Genomic DNA, 10,419 nt, shown 5'->3' on the forward strand with positions numbered 1-10,419 from the left:
GTGGCGTTTTGTGTGCCTCATTCAGGCAACTCTTAAGCTGGTGCCAAGCGTCTTGCTCTGCTCTAGACCACGTCAGTGAGGTTGAGAGGCAGGTAGTCCGGCCAGGTCAGCCCAGGACCTCCAGACACGCTGCCCAGGCGTTGCCACCCCAGCAAAGACACCTGGGAAGCAGCAGTACAAGTCCCCGGTCTCCAGGGGGCGCTTAGATTCCATCAGTTTGATTTCACCCACAGAGATGCACTTCCGCGTCTCTTGAGACAGATTGGAGCCAACAGGTAGCAGTCTAGTTTGCCTCAGGCATTTTGCAGAACCCAAGCCCTTCCCCTGCTTTTTTCAGGAATTATTAATATTCCGCTTTTCTGCTTGCAGCTGACACGCTGTAGAGCTCTGTCCTGGCCCCACCCACCGTGATGTCTGCTGGAAATCCACAAGCATGATTCAAGAACAGACTTTCCCCTCCTGTGGTTTCCAGAAACTGAGATTCAAGAGCGTCACTGCCTCTAACTGTGGAGCCAGACCAGAGCCATCGCAGGAAGTAGCCATCAGTAGTTCGCCTCGCCTTTTAAAGTCATTGTGTCACAGTGCTGTAGCTGCTTTAAAAACATAGCAAGCCTTCGGATGCTGCTCCTTTGTCCTCAAGTCCTCAAGTAACTCAGATTGACTGTGGGTTTCTCCCAGATCCGCTCCCTGCATTGGAATTCAGGTGGGTGCCTTTGGAGGAAGTCGGGATCGGAGGAAGACGGACAACCTGTGTTTTCTTGTTACCTTGCCTTCTTGAGCCCAGCCAGGACAAGGGTATATTCACTGTGCCTTGGGTGGGGTGGGAGTGTACATGTGTCTGGGTGTGAGTAACGGGGGGTGGGGGGCTATCTTTAACTAATCTGAGGGTCTTTTTGGGATCTGTGCTAGCTCCGTGAGCTGCCCCTCCCTGATCTTTGGGCCCACAGAAGTGGAGGAGGCACCAACTTCTCTTAATTGCCACATTTCCCTCGCTTGCTCATCTGGCCAGTGACAGCAGCTGTTGTGCGGAGAGCCCTGGCATGATGGTTTACTGCCGAAGGCCGCATGGCCTGTGATTCGGCCGGGGAGGATGGCAGCGAACAAATCACACTGTCACCAGCGTCAGCCTCATTAACCTGATCTTTGGTGGATCACCAAATGTCAACATTGCCTGGAACATCCATTATCGGGCCCAAGGACTCGGCGCACGGCATTTTGTCAGGCGTTTCTGTCACTGGCTCAGGCTCTGACCTTCACAGAGGGAAAGGCAGCCTGGGGTGTGTGTGTGTGTGTGGAGGGGGCTGTTTGCCCACCAGCCTGCCCCCACAACCCTCACACAGCCCGGCCATATTTGTTCACATTCAGGCCCTATTTCCAGTTAGTGCCTCACGCCACGTTGGCTGGATTGAAACGACAAGTTACACACAGCGCCACCAGCCATTGTTCTGCACCAGCTTAATGGCCTCAGCATTGGCCGTGGGAGGAGAGGGAGACGAGATGAGGGACGGACAAGCCCCACAGGGCCAACTTTCCTGAAGTGGCTCCTGACACCAGTCGTGTGTGCACAGATCAAGATCCAAAAGGAAGTTCTCCACCAGGGGGTGCCAACTTGAATAAAAGGTTGGTGGGGGCAGGTAAGCCCTGCCCCACATAATAGATCACAAGGCACGATGCACACACATTGTTTAAATGACAATGCCCATCAGCTGTCAGAGGAAGCAATGCTTCTGAATACCAGCTGCTGAAAACAGCAGGAGGGAGGAGGGCTTTCGTCCCCAGGTCCCGTGTGTGGAATTCCCATCATGGGCATCTGGTCAGGCCCTGTGAGAACAGGAGGCTGGACCCGGTGGGCTTCATCCAGCAGGCTCTCCTGGTGTTCTTAGGTTGACCCATAAGCCCTGTGATGGGTTTGAGACCCCACGCCCTTCAGACTGCAGCTTCCCTCCCTCCTAATGTTTTTTTTTGGGGGGGGGGCTGGTAGCTGTGGAAGCACTTGTGAAAGCTGTTTGAGGACCAAATTCCACAGAGACAGCACCAACGTCACGTACGAGCCAAAGCGTTTTACATCCCAGAGGGAATATACACGGCTCTATGCCAGTGGTTTTCACCCAGTGTGTCGTGGCCCCCTGGGGTGCCTTGAAGGATGATCGGGGTGCCTTGGGCAACCCTGGCCTCTGTCCCTTTTTCCTTCCTTCCCTCCCTCCTCTGATGCCCTCCTCTATCTCTGCCTCCCCAAGGCTTGCACAGCTGTTTGTTGCAGCAGCCCTGGCTACAAGCTCCCCAGGCGAATGGTGCACCTTTGGCTGGCCAGGGGGTGCTTCCCCAGCCCCTGTGGGGCAGTGTGAGGAGGCATCGCTCTTTGGGGCAGAGGGGGGACAGCTCAGAGACCAGGGACAGCAGCAGCAGCTGCCCAGAGGACTCCCGGGGAGAGGGGAGAAGAGGCTGAGGGAACACATGCGCTCCCACTCTCTGGCAACTAATAATAATAATAATAATAATAATAATAATAATAATAATAATAATAATAATAATTATTATTATTATTATTATTATTATTATTTATACCCCGCCCATCTGGCTGGGTTTCCCTAACCACTCTGGGCAGCTCCCAACAGAATATTAAAAACACGTTAAAACATCATATACTGTGTCAGAGCTAATACTGGGAACACCTTCCAACCTCTGCTTTAAAATCCCAAGGGAGTCCATTCCACTGCTGAACAGCTCTTGCCATCATAGCCTTAGCCAGTCCCAAGACTGTTGCCAATGGCCGATTACCAGCTATGTCTGGAAAATTCCAGGTGTATGTCAACCGTAGATCCAGCACTGGAACAGCAGAGAACAAGTTTGCTCCATCTTCCACGGGATAGCCTTTCAGATAGTGGAAGATTATTATCATGTCACTTCTCGGTCTCTAGGCTAAACATGCCCAGCTCCCTCAACCGTTCCTCATCAGGCTTGCTTTCCAGGACCTTGGTCATCTCAGCTGCCCTCCTCTGCACACCTTCCTGCTTGGCAGCATCCTTCTTAAACCCTATATTTTGAAACCCTTGACTGACAGCAGCTGCCCAAGCTGTTAGGCTGCCTGCTACCCTTTGACCCGTACGTGGAGATAATTCAGCCCGAAACTTTATACATCATGGTGGTTAATCTGTGGCTTTCCAGATTCTGCTGGACTCCCAACTCTCCCTCACCATTGGTCCTGCTGGTTGGAGCTCCCTGAGGGACCTCAGGTTTCTCATTCCTGGCCTAGACGCAGAGCACGTGCTTTGCTACGAAATCCTGGCCCTTCCCAGGCTCAGGCACTTGGCACTGAAGCCGCACCAATCTCCTGGGCTGCTGGGACTGATGTGAATTGTAGTCCCAAACAGCTGGGGACACCTGGTTGCTGAAGGCTGCTATTGTGAGATGTAACACCACGCTGGAGTTATTAATGTTGGAACTGCATCAGTTGCAGCAGCAAAGAGGATAGGGTCACATAATCAGCTGGAGAGGTTACATCTCACCATATGGATACTACAGATAACCAGCCTCCCATGAAGTTTTGTGCCCATCTTTGGGTGGGGAACCTCTGTCCCTCCATGTGTCCTTGGACTCCCCCAGCTCCCAGCAGCCGCCATGACCAATGGTCAGCTCTGGTGAAAGTTGAGAGTCCAGAACTATCTGGAGGAACCAGATTTCCCACTCCTAGAAAGAAGAACATAAAAGGAGCTCTGCTGGATCAGGCCGTGTCTGTCTAGTCATGCACCCTGTTTTCACAATGGCCAAATAGACGCCCCAGTGGGAAACCCATGAGCAGAATTCAACCACAAGAGGCCTCTCTCCTCCTGCTGTTTCCAGCAACTGGTATTTTGGGGGAAATTGCTGTCTCCATCGATAGTCCTCTCCTCCACCGTGAATTTGTGCAGTCCTCTTTTATAACCATCGAGGTTAGTTGCCATCCCTGCCTCCAGTGGGAGTGAGTTCCATAGTCCAACTATGCACTTTGTCAATAAATCTCTCCCCCACTAGAGATAAGTTCACAATTCGCAGTACTGCTGCATAAAAAGCTTGGAACACAGGAGGCCGTTGATCTGGCTGCAGGCAGCGTTGCGCCAGGAGAGACTGAGCCCCAGCTGAGCTCAGCTATGCAGCCCACAGGCCCCTGAGAGGGAGACCACCAGCACCAATCGGCCCCAGGGCCCAAGGAGTGGAGGGACCTCCTGGCCCCCGTTTGTGAGGCCTGGAGTGCTTCACGCAGCTCCTGCCCTATCGCTGGGAGGTCTTGCAGGCAGAGACCCAGGCTTTGGCAGGCAAGGGTTTTGCAGCCGCTCTCATAGGCCACACCTGCAGCGAGCGCATTCCAGGAACGTGGCAGGGGGAAGAGGCACAGCAAGGCCTCAGATAACCAAGAGAGGATGGGGACTGGCCATATTTATCTCTCTCCTGGGACATTGCGGAATATCAAGGGTAGGAAGAAACGAGGAGATCCTGGCAGTTTTTCCTCAATGCTCACTGGAGCCTTGTGGCGTCTGCTGAGCTGCTTTTGAGCTCAGCTGAGGGATTCTCAGTGCATTGGGGCATGTGCAGAGCGTGCTCTCCTCCCACTTCTAAGGGCCCAGTTGCAGCTCAGCAGTAGAGCTTTGCGTGCATTAACTACTGTTCAGTCCTTTCAAGCACAACTGGCACTTTCATTCCTTTTGGGTGACGGGCGGAAGCATCCCTCGTGGCTCAGGCTTTGGGTCGTTAACGGGTGTCTTACTGGGGTGGGGGGAGATTTATTGTCTGTTTTGTGGGGTTTTGTGTATGTGTCTGTTTTGTGTATGTGTGATTCCTTCCCCTTTTAACAGTAATTGTTGTGTGAAAACTTTCAGGAATTTTGTTGTGCTGTGTTATCATCGTCCCCGTCCCCACCGCCCATATATTTGGTGTTATTGAATGTCAAGCTGTTTTATATTTTTTTATGGATTTGTAAATAGCTTTGGAGCATTTTCCTGTTGAAAGCAATGGATAAATAAATAAATATTTTTAACCCTAGAGGTTGCAACCTTCAGCCCTTGGCCCAGTTTCAAAAGAGAGGGACACTTGGTGTACCAAGTCAGATCACTGGTCCATCTGCTTTCTCATTGCTTTCTGCCCTGACCGACATCAATGGCTCCCCAGGGTTTCAGAGAGTGAGCCTCCTCCAAATCCGCCTGGAGGTGATGAGGATTGACCCTGAGAGCTTCTGCATGCACAACAGGTGCTCTCTCACTGAGCCTATCAGCTCACAGCCCTGGCAAGAGACACCTGCCGCTCCTCTAACATCCCACTCGGGGGGGGGGGGTCAAAGAGAGCAGGCAGAAATAAGGGTGGCCCCACCCACTTTATATGGCCCCACCCACTTTATATGGCCCCACCCACTTTTATATGGCCCCACCCACTGCTGGAATGCAGTCCCCTCCCATTTTGCATAAGCAGCTTCCTTATGGTAGAAGGGCAGCTTTTCAGGCAGGCTGAAGAGTCCGAACAGACAAGAGAAAACGCTTTCCCCTGCAGCACAGCGTTAAACCACGGATTTTTCTCCCCAGGGGGCAATGTTGGTCACCAACTTGGAGGGCTTTCAAAGAGGACGGGGCAAATTCATGGCTGATAATGCTGTCAATGGCTGCTAACCGAAAAAGCCATGTTGCTGGGAACTACGGGTGGGTGGAGGTGCCCTCATGCCCAGGTCCTGTTTGTGGGCTTCCTGTAACGGGCACCTGGCCGCTGCAAACAGTGGCGTAGCGTGGGTTGTCAGCACCCGGGGCAAGGCAAGTAATTTGCGCCCCCTAACCCGTGGATTTGCGCCCCCTAACCCGTGGATTTGCGCCCCCTAACCCCCAGATGTTGCACCCGGTGCGGCCGGGCCCCCCTGCACCCCCTACGCTACGCCACTGGCTGCAAAGACAGGATGCTGCACTAGAAGGCCTGATCCAGATTTACTGGATAGCTCAGTTGATTAGAGCGCAGTGCTGACCACAATCCCCATTTGGGACAGCTGCCTATTCCTGCACTGCAGGGGGGTTGGACTAGATGGGGGGGTCAGCAAACTTTTTCAGCAGGGGGCCAGTCCACTGTCCCTCAGACCTTGTGGGGGGGGGCAGACTATATTTTTTTTGGGGGGAGGGGGAGAACAAATTCCTATGCCCCACAAATAACCTGGAGATGCATTTTAAATAAAAGCACACATTCCGCTCCTGTAAAAACACGCTGATTCCCAGACTGTCCGCAGGCCGGATTGAGAAGGCCTTAGTTTGCCTGCCCATGGACTAGATCAGCGGTTCTCCACCTGTGGGTCCCCAGATGTTGTTGGACTACAACTCCCACCATCCCTGAGCTCTGGCCTCGCTAGCTAGGGGTGATGGGAGTTGTAGTTCAACAACATCTGGGGACCCACAGGTGGAGAAAGGCTGCTCTAGATCAGTGTTTCCCAACCTTTTTTGGGCAAAGGCACACTTGTTTGATGAAAAAAATCTCGAGGCACACCACCATTACAGCCCCGTGACGTCAGCGCGCAGCGTCACGCCGGGAGGGAAGCACGAAAGTGTAAGTTTCATTTTTTTCCCCTCCCCCTTGCCGGGGAACCTCCAAGCTTTGGGGGTGGGGGGGGGGGAGGAGGCAGCAAAGCGAGGCAGGAAGGAGAGCGCGGCTTGGCTGGGTGAGCTTTGGCAGGGGCAGGGAATGAGAGCCGCGAGGCGGGCGCTGCGGACGGAGGCGCTGCCCGCCGAGCTCGCAGGCAGCCAGGCAGGCAGACGGCGAGAGCCCCGCGCTGGGCGGCCTCTCCTCGCCGCCGCCGCCCCGCCTCTCACCGCCCGACTCGCCCACCTCCCTCCAGGCAACATCTCGCGGCACACTAGTGTGCCGCGGAACAGTGGTTGGGAAACACTGCTCTAGATAACCCTAAGCCTCCCTCCCAACTCCACCATTCCATGCTTTGTTCTATGACTCTTCTTATGTCCTCTACACCCTCTGTGGGAGGCAGGAGGCCTCTGACTACCAGTTGCTGGAAGCCACAGAAGGTGTACCCCCAGGAGCTCAAGCCAGGCAGCCAGGTGATGTGCAGGTGTGGGGATGCAAATGACACCTGGAGAATGAGGGCTTCACAAGCCATCCAGCAGGCTCCCAAGTACAGTGGTTCCCATACTTAATCCATTCCAGAAGTCTGTTCCAAAACCAAAGCGTTCTAAAACCAAGGCGTGCTTTCCCACAGAAAGTAATGCAAAATGGATTCATCCATTCCAGATTTTTACAAAGAACCCCTAAAACAGCAATTGAACATGAATTTTACTATGTAACGAGACCATTGATCCATAAAATGAAAGCAATAATCAAAGTACTGTACTATAAAATAAATAAGACTGTATTGTGGATGTTAAAAAATAATCTTTTTTTTTCTTACGTGCTCCGATGATAGTCATTGTTTGGATGGGTTTTTATTATTATTATTCATTTCTGCAGTCACACAATCAATCAATCAATCAGTAGCTGAACTGGGTTCCACACAGTCACAAAAACAAGTCACAGTAAAAAAACCCGAAAAAGCCACACAAACGAAAACACAGAAAAGCAAAACGAAAGCTCCAAAGATCGCCTCTGTGTTGTGTGGGTGCTCAGGACTCAGCAGCCAACAGACTCGACAGGAAGCCTCTGAATAGCAGCGGGGGACTCAATTTACAAAAGGAACACACTCAACAGGAAGCCGTACATGTTCAGCTTCCAAGGCGAAGTTCACAAACTGGAACACCTACTTCCAGGTTTGCAGCGTTCTATTTCCAAGTTGCTCATAAACTAAGCTGTTCTAAAACCAAGGTACCACTGCTGCTTAGGCATTAAAATAAATAAGCAAATCCCAGAACCACGGCATTCAGATTTGGGACCTATGGCGCCTAGTCTTTGAGCATGGGCAGACTGTCATTCTCCCAGCACTCAAGCAACCAGTCAAAAGCAGCTCCTCACAACATTGGGAGCCACTCTACAGGTGGCTTGAGCCCCCCGTCCCTAATATTTCCCCCCTTCGTCCCAGTAGGCCTGAACCGAAGAGCCCAACCCCTGCGGGCAGAGGGGACTTTCCCACTGAATCTTCATCACCAGCCGAGTCCTTGGGAAGAGGAGAAAGCGCCCGAGGATGCCCCCCCTCCCTGCCCAAAATAGCCGGCCACTTAGCGGCCTGCCCAAGGAAGTAGCCACTTTGCCCAGGAGCTTCTATGCTCTCTGCTGAGCAGCAGAGGCAGCCCTGCCCACCCAGCCAAGGCCTTGAACCTGCTCAAGATTTATTTGCCGCGACATTGGCACCAACTCCGAACATCTGGCATTCAGCTGATAATGGCCTGCGGTGCAGAGGAAGCAACACTTTCCCTTTTCTGCAGGCGAGGAGCCGCCAGGCAGAGTAGGCCTTCTGGCTGGTGTGCAAAAACAGCTCTGCTCGGGTGGGAACTGGCTGCAGCACTCTGCACGCGCTCAGGGGCAGCCTGCATCCCAGCCAGCAAAGCAGTAAAACACACACAAAAACTCCAGGCCAGAGTCTTCGTATCTTTGATTCTTGTAAAACTGGGAACTGCAGTTCCCAAACGAAATCCTGCCAGAGAAGCAAGTTCACAAAATCTTGATAAAATCATCAGCTGCTGTTGGGGCTGCACCAAGCCAGGACACAGGGGTTTTTTTGGGGTGGGTGGGGTGGGGGGGTGTCCCAGGGATGCAGTAATGGCACCCCAGTCCAAAAGGGTTGCTGAGGGCAGTCAAGTGCAGCTCTACATTTTGTGCAGAAGGAAAATCATGACCGACCCCCCCCCCCCAATCCTGTGTCTGTAGCCTCACGGAGGAAAAAGAGAAGCTGCTTCCCCAGATGGTGCTACTGTTTGAACCTTGAACTGTCACCCAGGAACATGGATGCTACGTACTGGTTGCTTAGCGACAAATTCATTTCCCGGGCTGCTGGTGTTGGGGTAGAGAGAAGGTCCCCGGGGGTGTCTTTCTGCCCCCGTCCGTTCCTGCTTGCAACACCACCACCACCATCCTGCCATCACAAAGGCGGCACTGCTAAGAACCACCAGTGACATCCTGGAGGTGAAGTTTTGACTCCCGGGGGGGTGTATTTCCCCCCCCTCCTCCCCTGACCGCTCACCCCATCATTCACAGCTCTTTTATCAGCAGAGCCTCCTCTTGAGACATTTCTTCCTGCAGTTGCACAATTCACACGCACGCCATGCAATGCGCTGCTTCTCTCCCTAGTGAATTCTAGATGTTGGTGGCCTTCAGCTGCAGGCTGGCTAGGGGCGGCTGGGGGGAGTTGCAGCCTCTGACGCTATGGGTTCCCCATTCCTGATTTGCTCTCTAATCGTCTCCTGGACGCACTCACTTCCAGGCTCCCCAGTCCTCTCCCAGGTTCTGCCCCCACAAAGCTCCCATCCTTGTGCACATTCCATGGCTGCCCTTCCTCAGCAGGGGATTCGAGAGCTGTGTGAGCAGCTCTAGTGGGAGGGAGCAGCCGGTTTAACATCCTTTTTAATAGGCAGCAAGACTTTCTGTCACCATTTTGCTTGTAACTGCTGGTCATAACACCCTGGAGAATTGCACCGCTCATGCTGCATGTGACTTAACTGGTGCAAGGCTTGCGTGGGGAATCAGGCAGAGGAGAGTGAGGCCTCAGAGGGGTACAGAGCCCTCGTTCTCATGTGCCAAGTTCTCTCGGTCCCAAACATTGGGAGGGCAGGTGGGGTTCTGGGGACACAGGTGGCATTGCACTGAAATACATACATCACGGACAGAAATGTTTTTACTTGGGAGATCACCTTGCCCCATATATGCCCACTCATCGCCTTCAATTGGCGGAACTGGCACTGTTACAGAAATGACATAATATGCATTCCACACTTGTAAGAAATTGGTATTTTAGTGTGGCAGCACCTACACTTTGGAACTCCCTACCTATTGATATCAGGCAGACGCCTTCCAGTCTACTTTTTAAAAAGGTAAAGGTAAACGGGCCCCTGACCAGTAGGTCCAGTCGTGACTGACTCTGGGGTTGCGGCGCTCATCTCGCTTTATTGGCCAAGGGAGCTGGCGTGCAGCTTCCGGGTCATGTGGCCAGGATGACTAAGCCACTTCTGGCGAACCAGAGCAGCACACGGAAACACCATTTACCTTCCCGCCGGAGCGGTACCTATTTAACTACTTGCACTTTGAGGTGCTTTCGAACTGCTAGGTAGGCAGGAGCAGGGACCGAGCAACGGGAGCTCACCCCGACGTGGGGATTCGAACCGCCGATCTTCTGATCAGCAAGTCCTAGGCTCTGTGATTAAACCCACAGCGCCACCCACGTCTACATTTTTAGGCACCTGCTAAAAACATTCCTGTTTGGACAAGCCTACCCAAGTTGCTGCAAGTTCCCATCTGTTTGAGACTATTGTTATTTTCACTTTT

At 52.9% G+C, this 10,419-nt stretch overlaps 1 protein-coding gene across 3 annotated transcripts in view; it reads left to right on the forward strand.

The window, feature by feature from the left end:
* Positions 1-5,016, forward strand: part of NR6A1 (nuclear receptor subfamily 6 group A member 1) — a 73,232-nt gene extending 68,216 nt beyond the window's left edge. For all 3 annotated transcript variants that reach the window (XR_014004247.1, XM_081179766.1, XM_081179767.1), the window contains exon 13: positions 370-5,016. The gene's annotated coding sequence lies outside the window, so the exon portion shown is untranslated. The remainder of the gene's footprint in view (positions 1-369) is intronic.
* The last annotated feature ends 5,403 nt before the right edge of the window (positions 5,017-10,419 follow it).

The sequence above is a fragment of the Podarcis bocagei genome (assembly GCF_964188305.1).
Source record: "Podarcis bocagei genome assembly, chromosome: Z".
NCBI lineage: Eukaryota > Metazoa > Chordata > Lepidosauria > Squamata > Lacertidae > Podarcis > Podarcis bocagei.